Genomic DNA, 17,266 nt, shown 5'->3' on the forward strand with positions numbered 1-17,266 from the left:
TATCAGTTGCTTGTCCTTCTGAATTAACCTTGTTATTATATTTGCTGCTTTATTGTATGTTTCTAAAGTTTTTTTTAATATGATTGCCATTCTTGGCGTTACAGCAAGTGTAAACGGTTGTGCTACCAAGTTTACTAACATTTTGTCTCACCTGTTTGGTGATCAGTTGGCTGTCTTTAAATTAACTTTTGCTATTGCCTTGATGTTTGACAGTATTTTGTTAAATTTTTTAAATAATTGCCATTCTTGGCGGTAAGGGCCTTCAGCCATGAGTGTCGCTACTTGTCTTAAAATTCTAATGTGGCAATTGTATTTTAGCAGTTAACCTTTAAGACCTTGGTGATTTGTTTTCAATATTTTAATAACTGTACTTGTAAGATGCAACAAGTTAAACAATTCTTATTTTATTGCCATTAAGGACTTCAGTCGTGAAACAATTCTTAAATTATTGCCCTTATTTTATCTGTTGTTGATTTTAAATAAATTGTGTGTGATTAAAAAAATGCCAACCAATAGTAACTGATTACGGCCCCATCCACAATCGTAATCGAATCCTGCCTTCCTTGACCACCGGATCTCAAAAGCGTTAGTCACCTTTGCTAGTTCTGAAAAAACGTTAGCAATTGTATATAGTTGTGATATGGACACGGACAATTATGAATTAAAATTTATTATTTGATTGCAGTTAGCCACACAACTTCATGTCATTGAAGTTAAGTAATTCCTGTAATAAAGTTTATTTTAATCAAGTGCGCGTTTTGCGTTGTAGTCAGAGGAAACCGGCCACTCACCTACCATACCACCCTCCACTTATCCAGCCTGGAACCACAAAACTTTACAGGAGGGCACAGCCACAACGCACACTATTCGGGAGTGACTCAGAGAGACACAACTCAAAAAGCCTATATCGCATATCAGCACTGATTATTGAACGTCTTTACGAATATTTGCTAAAACCAGATCTGGACTTATTTGAAAAACAAAACCGTAGCAAGAACTGAGATGAGCGTAGTCTTCTGGCTACAGATTGCTTTGATTACGAGGATATAGAGAAAAGTTCTCTGTCTGAAAGTGGTTTCTGGGTCGAAAATACACTCGTATTTCAACATAGCCTTCACACGAGTCCACGCTGCTCTTATTCTCATTCTGACGTATCGTTGACATTGAACGTTGCACTAGCAATCAAAATTTTTACAGCAGGAGTAGTAGCAGATAATAATATTGTACTTATTTCGCATGTAGACGTGTTAGGAGCAATACGTGATTGAATCTGTATATGATCTGGGGGTATAGAGGGTATGAAATTTGGAACGGTCTGACGTGACTGGGTGTCGAGAGTGGAGTCGAACTGAGCTCGGATGATAGATGCGGCTGTGTAATTCCATGACGCCTCAACTCTGTGTCAGACTGCATGTATCGTAGTGGCTGGCGACTGGTGCTCGCCCACTCCCTCAGCAACGAATGACCAGATGTTTTAGTGGCTGAGAGATCTAGAAATCGCACTGTCCAAGCAAACAGTCTAACACTCTCTTTGCCTAGGTACTTCAGGACAACGCGGGCGACGTGCAGTCCTGCTTTATCTTGCTGAAAGATTACGTCACGAAAATATGACACTGCCAGTGGCCATAGCACATCAGAAATGTGCGGGCTATGGAATAAGAGAGTATCGCGTTGCGTACCCAATAACACGACATACTTTATACATCAGGTCCTCAGGCCGTATGACGATGACGTACACAGTCTTGCAACGTACATTTCATTCGCATATGGCCATTTTGGTACAGCGTGCTTTATGAGGTGTCGGTTGAGCATGTTTAGCATACCCATAAGATGCAATAAATCTGGTGCACAGTGACGTACAAAATCATGCAATGTTTATTGAAACAAAATCATGCAAAGTTTATTGAAACAATGTCGTACAATGGAAAAAGTCTTATTTTTAAAAAATTACTAGGGGTGGGCCAGTTAAGTATGAACGTACCACACCTTACAAGAATATATCAATGAAGGGGTTCATCTGACTACAAAAGCAGACCAACCATCACTAGAACAATTCGGGTTTTTGACAAAAGTCATTAAACAAGTTCTTTACCCACTGAACCAAACATATAAACGAATGACAAGTGGTCATAACATGTGTAATTATGAACTACAGCCTTGGCACAAGTAGGTGGATACATGAAAGCATAATATGAACTTATATCACACATACAGCCAATGACTATGAAAATGTTTAGTGATTTAAAGAAAGAACACCATGAAAGAATGGATAAACACAAACAGATTTGCCTACGCTGTTCAAGGTAGCAGCTAATTGGCTGTGAACGTTGAAACAGTGCAGTTAAAAACGGACAGAAATTAACTACCCTCGTACTCCTCTCTGCTCAGTGATTACATCACTGCCGGCCGTTGTGGCCGAGCGATTCTAGGTACCTCAGCCGCAAACGCGCTGCTGCTACGGTCGCAGGTTCGAATCCTGCCTCGGGCATGGATGCTTGTGATGTCCTTAGGTTATTAGGTTTAAGTAGTTCTAAGTCTAGGGGACTGATGGCCTCAGATGTTAAGTCCCGTAGTGCTTAGAGCCATTTGAACCATTTTTGATTACGTCACTGGCTCGTGCTTACCGCTCTTAAGTGGTGTGGGCATGGAGGATTGTGACAGGAACTGCAGGAAGTTGTGAGGCCACCTCGACCTCTATACTCTGTTCTAAGTCGAAGGCAACCGTCTCTGCTGCTGGATAAAGTAAAGTACGTTCTCTACGATGCACCTGAAGCAAATGTCCCCTCCTGCCTGTCTACGACGAGCTCTCTCTCTCTCTTATCTCCCTGTCGCGTTTTCGGACTTTCCACTCCGAATCTTCGTTGGTTCTGCCAGCGTAGGAATCTTGCCGGGCAGTTTCAGCAGACCCTGTGATTTCTGACCATAAATAATCATGTAAACATATTTAACAAATATCTGCTCTCACGGATTTTGTCATGGTTGACCAACAGCGATGAAGCGTGGACAGGAAGGCAGAAAACCTCTCCCATTATGTTACCGGTCTCCATCTCCCACAAGCGAATACACTTGCACGTAGACTCACATGGGGAAAATGCATCTTCTTCCGAAATAATTACGCCAGTCACAGTCCGTGTTACTCAGATTAAAACGAACATTCTTTCGTGGCCTGCCCATGGACAACGGCTGATCTCACTGTCTCAAGTTATAAATGCTATACCTAGGTTTCAGATGTTTATCTTGCCAGAAAGGATTCCTTCGAGCTTCTTGCAGTTGTTACGGCTCACGGGCCCCCCTCCTCTTAGTCTGGCGGGCGGGGACGGGACATAGTGACTTCTATACCTGACTGGGGCCAGCTTTCATTGCTCAAAAAGTTAATGACACGTCCTTCTAATCTAACTTCCCTATCATGAATCAGCTAAATAAAGCTCCCAAGGCTGCAGAAAATAGCAGGTCCGCCTCATAGTTACAAAATGAAAGGAGAAGAAGAAGTAATTAGCTGCGCAATGATTCACAGCAATGAATATTGTCTTCAGATTTCATGAAGCGTTAAAGAAACAACTATGCTGACTATCGGGATGTGCATATTACATTGTCAAACAGGATGTGTGACAGATTCAAAATAAAGTGCCACGTAACAGCTTAACAAAAGTTAAATGTACTACGCTCGTAACCATCCAGTGTGAATGATTGTACATCAGTGCTTGTTAATTGTAAGTAGTAGTGTGGAAGGGAAAATGGTGGGATTGGATGTAGCCTACATCTGCCGGAATGGATGTGACGCAATGGTTAAGATATACTGCATTCTGGAGTAGTGATGCAATAATCTCCACCCAACCCAAGTTGTATCACTCAGCTGAGTGGTGGACTATTAATTTGTCATGGAGCTTGCTTAAATTGTTTCTCACACTTCACAATTTAGTTTCCTGCACCACTAAACACTAACCTCTGTTTCCTCTGCCACCATCTTGATCCCTTGGCTTATACACATCACCTGAGTAGTGATCGATTTCGTTCCTCTAATGCTCTGACATCATCTGTATTTTAATCATGTTCTGTCGAAATATTCTACCGAGCCACTTGAGAGTGCTGCTTTCGCTGGAGATATTTCTACCTGGAGGGACAATGGTAATAACGCCCTCCATCCCTCCAAGGGCACATAACTGTGCAGTGCTGGTGAGAACAATGTTTTAATGGACTCTCAGTTCGTCGGCTGTCCTTAGCTCGTGGCCACGCGCCGTATAAAAGGCAAGTGTGTGTATTTGGACTTGTAAATATGAACCTAATGGTGAGCCGTAAGTGATTACCTCAAATCTCGTCATTCAATACAGTCCGAATAGATCCGAACAGTTTTACGTTCTTGATAAATTCTTGGTCCTCAGGTGCATTTACTCTATACATTTTCGCCAGCAGCCATCTATCTATGGTACAGCAGCGATGAGTTGCAATGAAACAACACGGAGACGCAGCCAGCAGCATCGACACGACACATCTAAAAGTTAAGTACGTGGTCTGGCTATCCTGCTTTCTGTAATTGATACTCAATTTAACTGCTACTTCTTCTGTTTCCTGCCACCGTTAGCTTTCCATGATGGATGAAGTCTTAGGAAAGAAATTTATGACTACGCTCTCGTTGGCGAAAACAAGCCTCAAGCAGTTCTTAAAGTGTTAATGTTTGCAAGCGAATTCGAAGTAACAGGCAAATCTGACACTTTTGATATTACCGTCGGGATGGAACAGTCGTCGAAGATCTTGGAGACGTGTGAGGATGCGCACTCACAGCTCAAATTGTTTAAAGACGTACAGATTTATGCTGAGGACCGAGAAATCTTAGAAAAAAAACGGAAGTGATTCAAAAGAGTCACGCCGATGCTTCTAACGAGGTTTCGTCAGATGCTGGGTGTACCTTGAATGCATCAAAACGTAGCATCAAACTCCCCACCATAAAACTGCCATCATATAACGGTGATGTATCGCAATTCCGATATTCTTCATGCTGCTCGTCGCAAATAACAAGGAAATTCTGGACATTGCTACATATCATCCTCTGCTTAGTTCATTAACAGGTGAAACACACAATTTAATTGCTCAGCTTCCAATGACGAACACTCACGTAAAGCTATCCTTTGATGTGGTTCTTAACAGATGCAGGAATCCTCTACTGATTGCAGCGGCACATTCAAGGAAACTGCTAATGCCATCAGCAACTCACGCACTATTGGATCAGGTTTCAAGTAATGTGCATGGCTGATGGCATTACAGCTAAATTTTACAAGACATAATTACATCACATCTCCCTATAGAAGGTGTTCAACTGTCTAGAAGAGCAGAGTTTGAAGCTAGTCTGAGTTTGCAGAGCTTTCTGACAAAGCAAATGTTACTCTTCTCGAAAATAAATGTAGAAATCTCAGGGCTACAGTACCACTAGGTCAAGACGTACTTGTTAATAAACATCAGAATACGTCCAACAACATTCAGTTTGGGCTTTCTAAACAGACATACGTCACTATCAGTACTGCACGTGTCATGTGCCACCAGCCTTTCGTTGCACAACTGCAACAAATTCGAACAATCCACATGTAGCGAACGAAAGGTCGTTGTTATGCGCCACAAATTATGCTACAATTGTCTGAACAATGAATATAGGATTCTAACTCCATTAGTTGTCATACTTGCGGTAAACGACACCACACGCTATTATACGCAGAGTCACAATGCGCACAAGATGGAACAAGGTTCAAATGGCTCTGGGCACTATGGGACTCAACATCTGAGGTCATAAGTCCCCTAGAACTTAGAACTACTTAAACCTAACTAACCTAAGGACATCACACACACCCATGCCCGAGGCAGGATTCGAACCTGCGACCGTAGCAGTCCCGCGGTGCCGGACTGCAGCGCCAGAACCGCTAGACCACCGCGGCCGGCATGGAACAAGGAAGTAGTGTCCAAGTGACATGCAACACGAACACAATGGCAAACATCAGTCATGTGCATCGTGTTATTGTTCATTGAAGATCAGCCCAGGCAAAGGATTACTCCTCACGACAGAGAGAATAAAGTTATAAAGTATCAATGGAAAATGACAGACTTGCAGTAATTTGTTGGAATCTGGGCCATGCTTCATATTGGAAACATGTGCACATCGCCTTAGGCTGAAATGGTGGCACAGCAGAGTACAGATTCAAGGAATAGGTGCAAGCCACTCAAAAACACAACACTGCGTCTCTGTACTAGTGGCTCCTGTGTAAGCAAGTACAGGGTGATCAAAAAGTCAGTATAAATTTGAAAACTTAATAAACCACGGAATAATGTAGATAGAGAGATAAAAGTTGACACACATGCTTGGAATGACAAAAAAAAAAAAAGTTCACAAAATGTCTGAAAGATGGCGCGTGGAAGATCTCTTGCGCGCGTCGTTTCGTGATGATCGTGTGCTCAGCCGTCACTTTCGTCATGCTTGGCCTCCCAGGTCCCCAGACCTCAGTCCATGCGATTATTGGCTTTGGGGTTACCTGAAATCGCAATTGTATCGTGATCGACCGACATCTCTAGGGATACTGAAAGACAACATCTGACGCCAATGCCTCACCATAACTCCGGACAGGCTTGACAGTGCTGTTCACAACATTATTCCTCGACTACAGCTATTGTTGAGGAATGATGGTGGACATATTGAGCATTTCCTGTAAAGAACATCATCTTTGCTTTGCCTTACTTTGTTGTGCTAATTATTGCTATTCTGGTCGGATGAAGCGCCATCTGTCGGACATTTTTTGAACTTTTGTATTTTTTGGTTCTAATAAAACCCCATGTCATTCCTAGCGTGTGTGTCAATTTGTACCTCTCTATCTACATTATTCCGTGATTTATTCAGTTTTCAAATTTATACTGACTTTTTGATCACCCGGTGTATGCCGTTTGTCGAATTTTTAGTTTTGCCGAAGATAACTGATACCTTGCCTGAAAAAATAATTGATCCCAGTATATGGGACCTTCCAGGTCTACAACTCGCTGATCCAGATTTTTGTTGTCCTGGAAACATCCACGTATTACTAGGAGTGGAATGTTATCTACACATTCAGAAGTTATGGACTATATCCTTATGAGCTGATCATCACGTGCTTCGAGAGACAGAGCATTTTTCGATCATATCAGGACAGTATCGAACGGCAGAGCACACCAGTTTCTCACTGCGGCCGGTCGTTTTGTGCTATGTAAAGAACTGACACTGACATTAAAACATCTTCAGTTCTGGGGGAAAGAAGATTTACACCAAGGTACGATGGCAAAAGAAGGGGAACAGTACGAATTACACTTCGTGGAACACACAACATTGGCATACTAAAATCACTCAAACTGAACAGTTCTGATATGTTAGTTAGTTTCCATGTAGTGTCGTTGTTCACAAAGGCACCACTTCCTGAAACATTATTTCTCGTTGTCAAAACCTATGATAAAAAGATTTCAACTTTGTTTGTACATATTTTGATACGACATATTTTTTTAATCAATAACAAATTTTATGAACAGGCTGACCGTGTCGCCATCGGTAGCTCTTGGTGGCCAGCTTTTCTATGGAGGATTTCGAGGAGAAGGCGCTGGAATCTGCTAGCTCGAAGCCCACAGTATTTTGGAGGTATGTTGATAACACTTTCGTAGTGTGGCCCCATGGTGACGATAAATTAAAAGAATTTTTAAAACTGAATTCCTTCCATAGACAAATTCAGTTCACGGTGGAAATCGAAAAAGATGGGTGCCCTCCATTTGTGACGCAAATATGATGGCACTTTGGGACATGCAGTGTATTGGGAAACAACCCATATGGATTTATATTTACTTGCAAACAGATGCACCATCCTTCGCAGACGATGAGTGTTCTGAGAACTCTGGTAAACAGAGCACACGTCATTGCTGATGAGAGCAGTCTGGAGGACGAGCTTCTACAATTGAGAAGAGTTTTTGAAGCCAACAGGTACTCTCCACAGCAGATACATAAGGCTTCACAAATGAAAGCCACAGAGGGCATAAGGAAAGCAGAAGAAGACACGGAATGTTTTAAATACGTGGCTTTTCTGCCATACGTTGGAAATCTGTGGACAAAAATAGGACGTAATCTCAGCAAACACAAAGTGAAAGTGATTTTTCGCCCTCCATCAAAGACAGCAGCACTCATGGCTTCCCTTAAAGATGATGTGGTGGTTCAGAAGCCTGTCATTTTCAAGATCCCCTGTAAGTGTGGCAGTTCATACATCGGACAAACGACACATACAGTCCCATGAGAGATGCACAGATTATCTCAGGTACACCTGGGTCTTAACAACCTAATAACTCGCACGTAGCAGAGCACTATATGGACACAGGGCTCTCGTGGTGTACTGTAACTTCGAAATTTTATCCTCGTCTTCATCTTTCTGAGACTGAGTAGTGAAAGAAGCAATTGAAATTTCGGTCGGAGACAAATTTAATTAATAGAGATAGAGGCTTCAGCTTGGAAATGTCATGGAATCCGGCACTTTCTGTGAATGCAGTCGCAGTGATACATCGATATTACCGTGTGGATATAGACATTGCACCCACAGATCTAATTTTATACAAGTGTTACACCCCTTTGCCGCCCATCAACGTCTCTGGCGACTTGTGTGTGCGTGGCTGCATGTGCAGTAGCGCGCGGTCTGCGGGTTTAAAAAGACGGAGCAAGTGATTAAGCATCAGTCACCTCGGCTCACTCTGAAGATGGCTGGACGATATACTGACTGTTACTATGACACTACGGTCCTCTGATGATCTTGGCCTCCTCAATCACAGATTTCCAATCGTCTCTGTCTTCAGCACGCCTGTGCCACCTCCTCACTCCCATTGTTCTCAGGTCGGCTTCCATATCTTCCAGCCATCTCACACGCTGTCGGCCTCTCTTTCTGGCACCAGGATGTCCCATCATCATCTTCTTCGGGAGCCTTTACGTACGTTGTACGTGTCCTAACCATCGTAGCCTTCCCGTTTTGATTGAGGTTAGCAAATCAGGTTCTTTGTAAAGAGCCCTTATTTCTTCATTAGTCCTAATTCTCCATATCTCACCTTCTTTTACTGGACCAAAAATCTTTCTCAGCACTTTTCTTTCCCATATATTTAGTTTCTTCTCCAAAGCCTCCGTCAGTACCCATGCCTCGCTGCCACACATAAAAACTAGTTAGATCACTGTTTTGTACAATGTCAGCTTTAGTTTCCTACTTAGGTTCTCACTTTTGAGCACAGTATATAGTGCTCTACATGATCTGTCGGCAGCCTTAATTAGATTTATTTTATCTGCCACCATTTTGCTTTCTGATGTTATTACTGAGCCAAGATAAATAAAGTTATCCACTCTTTCAAAGATGTACCCTTCTAACTGTAGATCATCTGTGTTTCTTCAATCTCTCTCAGTTACAACATACTTAGATTTTGTCTCACTAATTTCTAAATCAAGGTTCTTGGCAGCGGCTTCAAACTCTTTGAAGGCTGATGTGAGCGCCTCAGTACTTCTAGCACTTTTACTACATCATCTGCATAGACTAAGATTTGCAGAAGTCTGTTGTAAATATTGACTCCTGGGTTTGTGGTTATTTATCTTACTGCATTCTCTAATACCAGGTTGGATACTACTGGGGACAGTGGGTCTCCCTGTCTTAGTCCTTCTTCCATTGGAAACGATCTGTACAGACATCCCTGAATTTTAACCTGGCTTTTGCTGTTTTCCAGCGTTATCTTAGTTATTTTTATTAGCTTCTTAGGAAATTTGAATGTCTGCACTTTTTCCCACAGTGCTGATCTTTTAACTCGGTCATAGGCCTGTTTAAAGTCTATAAAGAGATGTTCTAATCCTACATTGTATTCCATTTCCGCCGTTACTAGGTCGTGTCCAGGAGCTTTGTTATTCCCAAGTTACTTTTTAATCACTTTTCGCTCTTCTTTCTATGGTTGTTCTGTGTCCACTGCCCATCGTCATCTCCATCCGCCTCTTGTTCTTCTTCAGTTTCTTCTCTAGCCCCTCCATTCCTTTCTTCACTTACGATGTGTCTGTTTAACAGTAACGCTTCAAAATGTTGTGCCCACTTTTTCCTTTCCAACTATCAAACTGCCTGTCTAATCTTTCAGCATGTCCATCCTTGGCTGATATCCTCTCTTTATTTGTCCCATCCCACAAAAGAACTTTCTCTTCTGCTTATTTTCAAAGTTCTTCTGTATTTAATCCATCCTTACCCTTTCCTCTATCACCATGTGGATCGACCGTGCAGGCACAGATCTAATTTTATGCAAGTGTTATACCCCTTTGCTGCCCATCAACGTCTCTGGCGGCTTGTGTATCCGTGGCCACATGCGCAGTAGCGCGGTACGCGGGTTAAAAAGACGGAGCTGATGGAGCATCAGTCACCTCGGCTCACTCTGAAGATGGCTGGACGATATGCAGCCGAAATATTAAAAGAAGAGGTGAAATTCATGCGGCTGCACCGGCGAAATTTTATGGAACCATCGTTTCGCGGCGGAAATATGAAGGTGCACAGGATATGTAGTTACCAATACATGCAACTCCCACACCAACAACCGAGCTTTTCCCCTCAAAATAAATGTGGACTATAGCTTCCTCTCCAGCAGCTCAGCACTGAGTCTTATTCATGCCAATTCACAAGTGGAAAAGTGGTGGTGACGAGGGGGGAAGTGGCAGAGGGGGTGTCCAGCAGCACTCTCTGGTGATGGCATTGTGAACTACAGCACCAAAATTAGAAATTCACACCAATTTTTGAATTATTACCTTCATTTCAAGTTACCAACATGTTCTTTAATTCCTGTCCATTTTAATGTTATTAATTCGTGTAATTAATGTAATTAATTTGCATATCAATTTAATCAATGTGGATATCAATTTGAATGTGGCATTGCCACATCTGTCATCTGTTAGGAAGGGGATAGCTACCATCTTGGATTGACAACAGTGTAGAATGAACGAGGATGGAGATTGTTGCCCTATTTCTGAACCTTCCCCGTTGCATGCAAATGTTACTGATTGGTGTTTCATTTCGTGGTTTGTTTAGCTTAACGTTTTAAATGGTTTATTTTCTGACTGAATTATTGTATCAGGGCTGATTCCTCTGTAACCATCACTCAGGGCGATGAGAATTAAATTGTTTCTCAATGGTTATATTATGAAGTTAAGTTGTACCGAAAGAATTTAACCAGGCTGCCAAGTCTGATTATTGTCAGTCGAGAATTTGAGCTAACCTTAGAATTTTAAGATATGTTGTAAAGAAAGCACTCTTAGGATTTTTCTGTATAAATAATTATAATTTTCTTTTGAAAGTCGCGGCACTTTTGACCGCAGTTCCTTTAGTAAAGATTATATATTCATTTACTGATTGATAAGTTTTAATAATTGTATTTTTTTATTGCGTCAAGATTGGCCAAGTAAGTTTTGATCCTCTTAAAGCAGATTTCTAGTTTTTGAACTGTGGTGTTATTGAACTCTTCATTTGTTAGTGCTACGTTCTCTGAAGACTTTATATGTGTGTTCTAGATTTCTCTTGTGCCTTGTATTTAAAGCCTCAAAAAATCCCCTTGTCTGTTTCTTATTAATTTAAATATTTACGTTATAACAAGATACTATTTTGAACAGGTCTTGAAGAGAGAAGATAGATTAACGAATAAAAAATAGATGATTCTAATTGCTCTTCATTTCTTCATAACGAACATACCAGGCGTAGAAGTATTAAACCGGAATATCGCTATATATGGTGCTAGCCGTCAGTGTAGGAACCATGAGACCGCTTCTGCAGCGCCATCTGCTTCCTGTAACGGCTGACGGCGAAATTCAAGACACAGTAACACAAGTTCCATGCATCGATATCCGTTGCAAAACAGTAAACATGTCGAGTTTAGTGCCTACGAGCTACGATTTGCGGACAGCATTGGTTTTCTGTTATCATTTGAAGGGTATTCCTGCATAATCGCATCGGAAGCTTGTCCAAGCTTTCGGCAAACATGCTTTTGGGAAAACACAGTGTTTCGAGTGGTTCAAAAAATTCAAAAGTGATGATTTTGACGTGAGAAATGACAAGCGCGAGAAACCATCGAAAAAGTTCGAAACCAACGAATTGCAGATGTTATTGGATGAAGATGACACTCAAACTCAACAGGAACTTGCGGAACAATTTAATGAGACGCAGAAAGCCATTTCTCTTCGGTTGAGGGTTATGGAAAAGGTGCAGAAAGTGGCAAAATAGGTTCCGCATGAACTGAATGAAAGATAGCAATCAAATCAAAGACCACTTATGAAATGTTGCCCACCAGATAAAAAAGAAAGTCGTTTCTCCATCGATTAGTGACACGTGATGAAAAATGGATGTATTTTGAAAATCCTAAGAGTCGTAAACCATGGGTGAATCCAGGAAAACCATCGACATCCACTGCAAGACCAAATCGCTTTCGAAAGGAGACAATGCTCTATGTTTAGTGCGATCAGAAGGGTGTCATCTATTATGAGCTGCTAAAACCTACTGAAACCGTGAACACTGATCGCTACCAACAGCAAATGATCGATTTACATTGAGCATATGTGAAAAACGACAGCAATATGGAAAAAGGCAACAGAAAGTCATATTGCTCCATGATAATGCCCCATCACACACAGCAAAACAGGTCAGAGAAACTATTGAGGCGTTCGATAGGGAAATACTAGGGCATGCGGCTTATTCTCCGTCCAATGTTCATCTATTTGCATCACTGGGACACGCTCTCGCTGAAAAACGCTTTAATTCGTGTGAAAAATGTACGTTAATTGCTCGCTCACTGGTTCACTTCAAAAGAAGAACTGTTTTCTTGACGTGGCATTCATAGCCCGCCGGGGAAGTGGGAGAAATGTATGAATAGCAATGGAGATTATCTTGAATAAAATATTGTTTAACAGTTTCAAACAACAGACGTGTAATTATTGCCACCAATTTCCGGTTTCGTACTTCTACACCTGTTAGATACAAGAAACGAAACCATTCTGCTTGATAGGTAAACAACATTTGTTTGACACATTATTCATTTTACTTCTGGGCAAAAAGTTATTTGGGGTACTCAAGATAAATGGGGCACACTGTATACATCTCCAGACTGACTTATTTATGTTGCACCCATCTGGGCTGTAGTAAACATATCATCGTAACGGTGTCCATCGACGGGCACTGGATACAACCCGTCAACAGAGCCCTTTAGGAAGCGTCGCCTCTCATCTCGGAGCTTCGCTCGCAGAGGACTCTGGCTGTCCCCGCACCTTTGTGCGACCCGTTACGTCACGGACGGTGGGGACCTCCTTAATGATTTACGCCGCTGAGCGAGCAATGCAAGCACTCCTTACTGGCCAAGGACCACCAAAGGGAAACGGGTCCAGCGGTCACAGGGTCCCTCCTCTGCGACTGGCCGCACGTCTCTCTGCGACCGCAGAGCATCGTTGGTTTCTCAGCAGCGAATGTTTGATGTCCACCTAACCGTTCTCCCGCAGGATTCTGCTGTTTAACTGCCGGAGTACCTAATTATCTTACGAATAGACGGTTTATATGTGCTCTGTTTGTCAGGCACCTGCCAACTCGCTATTAACCGAGTCTAAAGACGTAACACGTGTGTCATCAAATATGGATGTACTGCAGTACAGCGCCGCTGAGTGTATGGTTGACAGTAGGAAGGGCACTATTGACATTTTCAAGGAAAGAGTTAAACCTATCCGCTTGTTTATATTTCTGTCCTCTGGAGATGAACAACAAAACTTATGAACTAAGACTTTAGACACACACTGCACTGCAGGTAGTGTTGTGTCGTCAGATATACACTTCGATTTTTCTGATTGCAGTCTACACCTACATGCAAGGTGCTTCCGTGAGAGAATGCAACAATGTAACTGGACATAGAGAATGCTCCACTGAGCAGTTTGAGATAGGGAACCTAGGGTCGGAGAAGCCAGCTTAAGGAGATATGGAAATAAACTTGTCTACCGCTTTGTCAAGCATTATTGTTTTCCAGCTTATTTACAACTGAACCGCTCGGCTAAACCCGCGCAGCAGTTCAGCATCAATACCTTTCTTTTGCTAGCCTCAGTTTCAGTTCCTGTGTCGTCCATGAATGTCTGGACACTAACATTTGGTGCCACTAATAGCCTTTACATATTGATATGTCGCGCGGCTGGCGCCAGTACCTCTTTCTTGTAGTGTCATCTTTGCCATCGATTTCACTTTGGCTGGCCGCGAGTCGGTTGTTCATCGCGGGTTCGGCAATTTAAGTCTGCAGCGTCGGGGCAGCTGATCTCACAGTGTGGTCTATTGATCGCGGTTAAAACGGGGTCGGAAGGTTGGACCTTACTTGGTGCGCATGCTCATTGCGCGTGGTATTACTGGAGTGCTGCAGCCAGAGGCGGCGGAAAGGCTTGGGTACCGGCACGAGGCGTGGTGTTCGGCTTTCCTTGTCACGCCGAGCATTTTGAGAGGAGCTTGTTGGAGCGTCGCTTAGCTTTAACCGCTCTACTGGGCATATGGTGCGTGTTCGATGTGAACAGGTGCAATTGTGTGCTTATCTATATTTGGCAATGGTCAACTAATGTTGTCTTCAATGTGAATTTGGTGACGAGTCTGGCATGTCAGGTCATGTCACACGTGGCATGATAACTGGGCTTGCGCTTTCCATCTTAGTTTCCTACCACTTGATGGAGGATCTACAGCTATACGTAAGGAAGCCCGGTGAGTTGCTCATTATTGAGTGATTGTATATCTAAAAGTTCTTGTAACCTTGGTGATTAAGTACCAAAATTTGCGCCTTAGTTTGCGAGTAACGGAATTCTGTGTTGTCTCATCTCAGAGCTTAGCTCGCGGAGGACACGGGCTGTCCCCGCACCTTTGTGCGGCCCGTTACGTCACGGACGGGGATAGCGTCCTTAATGATTTACGCCGCTGAGCCAGCAATGCAAGCACTCCCTACTGGCCAAGGGCCACCAAAGGGAAACGGGTCCGGCGGTCACAGGGTCCCTCCTCGGCGACCACGAAAGTGCAGTTCTAGTGGGCTCTTGCCCGAACAATCTTATCTAAGCGTGTGTTGTAGTGTTTATTTGAATTCTGAAGTGTTGAGTTTGAAAAAAAAAATTGCGAGCTTTCTGGCTATAATATAACGTTTTATTCTTTATGTAATATGAATGTGCATTCGCAAGTGTCGATGTTGTAGTTGATTTATGTTTCATTTGGGCGGAGCACAGTGTGTTTCCTCCGGTACGGTGGGACGTGGCACCGGGACTTGACGACTTGGCCGTTGCCAGTGGAGCTGTGTTTCGTTAGACGGGGCTCCATGTTGCTGGCCTTCTTTCTCGATCTCGTCCTTAAGTTCAGTATTGCTATTCTCTTTGTTTCTGGCTCTGTCAGATCTTTAAGCTTTGTAGCTCGTTCCTCCGCCGCTTTGCGAATGCACCTTTCTCTCGAAATATGAATTTAAACCCGTAAAACTGGGTTTCACCCTGTAATTAGTGCCGGACAGATTGCTGGAGGCTCCGCCTTATTAATTCTCTATTCCCTTATCAGCCATGTGTTTATTATATTTGTACCATGTGTGCTGGTCGTGAAATTTAAGTTTTACAAAGGAGGGCTTTATGTGCGTATGTTTTCAGGGAATGTTTAGATGCTCAGGCGCTGTTTTTATTAATAGTTTGTTATTTTAATGAGTGCCTCCCTGCACTGGCATCAACTGGATTATTCCTTAGCCAGAAGTTAGTGTTCCCGATGTCTTCATTGCCAAGCGTTGAAGTTCTAGAAGTTGCTTTTATTATTACTTGTGTACCTTATGTTATGCCTTAATGTTATACCTTGGTATGAATTTATATCGCAGAAGGGAAGTCATTGTACAGGATAGTCTTGCGGGATCAGAGTTTGGCAAGTTTTGGTTGTATTAAGTATTTACACCAACAGAAATTTTGTTAATGTTTCATGCATTTGTTATGCATATTTCAACAGGGGTTTAAGAAAACTTTTTATTGTGCTCCTGTGAGGATTGTTAAATTTATGAGCTTTATTATATTAAACTGTGCAGGTTAATAAACATTGTTCAACACAAGCTGTGTATGTTTAATAATTATGGCCCTGATACTTCCTGTCTCATTATTGGACGCAAATAGCGCATTCCACACATGACGAGAAATTCTTTGTGTTTACTGAGAGATCTTTTGGAATACTGTGCTATTGTAGTCGTTGAGGGAGTCACGAACACATTACATTCAGCACCTCTCTACATCCCAACTCTTTGTTCCACACTTATAACGCAGAAATCACTGCGCTCTGCTTCCTTAAAAGTTTCTTTATATTGGCAGTGCACCACTGAGATTTTTACCATTATTAACTGTTCTACTAGCTACACGTTTATTGAGTAGATAGTCAGATATTGCTTGAACATGAATTACAGTTCCACACGCTTCTGTCCAGATCCATATGTTTGAAGTATTCATTGAGCTATTACACCTCTACTTTGCTGAACATCTAAATACTTCGACTTGTCATAGTTAATATCTGAACTTTAGTATACACTGTAGTTACAACAGACCCCTTGAAAACGATAATGCCTTCAATATGGACATCCTCAAAGCGATCATATCGGTTTTTTGCAACTAGATCTAACATATTTGCGTCAAGGATGGACTTCCGTGTTATCTGTTCTGAATAGCTATCGGAGAATACAATTTGTATTTTTTCGTAGGATGTCTTCATAACCTATCATTTACAGAACTATGATTTACTTCAACTTACTGATGAATATTGAAAGTATTCTTCGATGGTGTCAGTATGATTGGGAAACATACGTATTAGCAAAATGACAACTTCGCTTAAGTATAGGGATGAGTTTTCTTATCCATAGAGGGAGTCACTTATCAGTTAATACTCTCTCTTGATACTGTGTCTCGCCTAAACAATCTCATATACACCTTTAACTTCTATCTCATCGCATTTTATTTTCTCGTCTAATGTGACAAATGCTCCAATTCTATTTCCCATGAGCTAGTCCTCATAAACACTTAAATTTTACCCAGATACATCATTGCAGTCAACTTCGGGTTTTAAGCATTTTTTGTGCCTAGTTTTATGTGAACTCCACCGGTTTTTAGAGGTACTTCAAACTCCGGCACTCTGCTGCGAATGTTTCTTCAATTGATCACTAGAATTTTAACAATCTCGCCACTGTGTGACACTTTTTTCGGTGTTTACACTGATACATCTAGTTCTCCTACATC

At 42.1% G+C, this 17,266-nt stretch overlaps 1 long non-coding RNA gene across 2 annotated transcripts in view; it reads left to right on the forward strand.

Annotated features, from left to right (window-relative positions):
- Nucleotides 1-17,266, forward strand: part of LOC124777206 — a 49,640-nt gene that overhangs the window by 949 nt on the left and 31,425 nt on the right. For both annotated transcript variants that reach the window (XR_007015696.1, XR_007015695.1), the window contains exon 2: nucleotides 7,531-7,636. This is a non-coding gene — a long non-coding RNA (uncharacterized LOC124777206). The remainder of the gene's footprint in view (nucleotides 1-7,530; nucleotides 7,637-17,266) is intronic.

The sequence above is a fragment of the Schistocerca piceifrons genome, chromosome 2, assembly GCF_021461385.2.
Source record: "Schistocerca piceifrons isolate TAMUIC-IGC-003096 chromosome 2, iqSchPice1.1, whole genome shotgun sequence".
Classification (NCBI taxonomy): Eukaryota; Metazoa; Arthropoda; class Insecta; order Orthoptera; family Acrididae; genus Schistocerca; species Schistocerca piceifrons.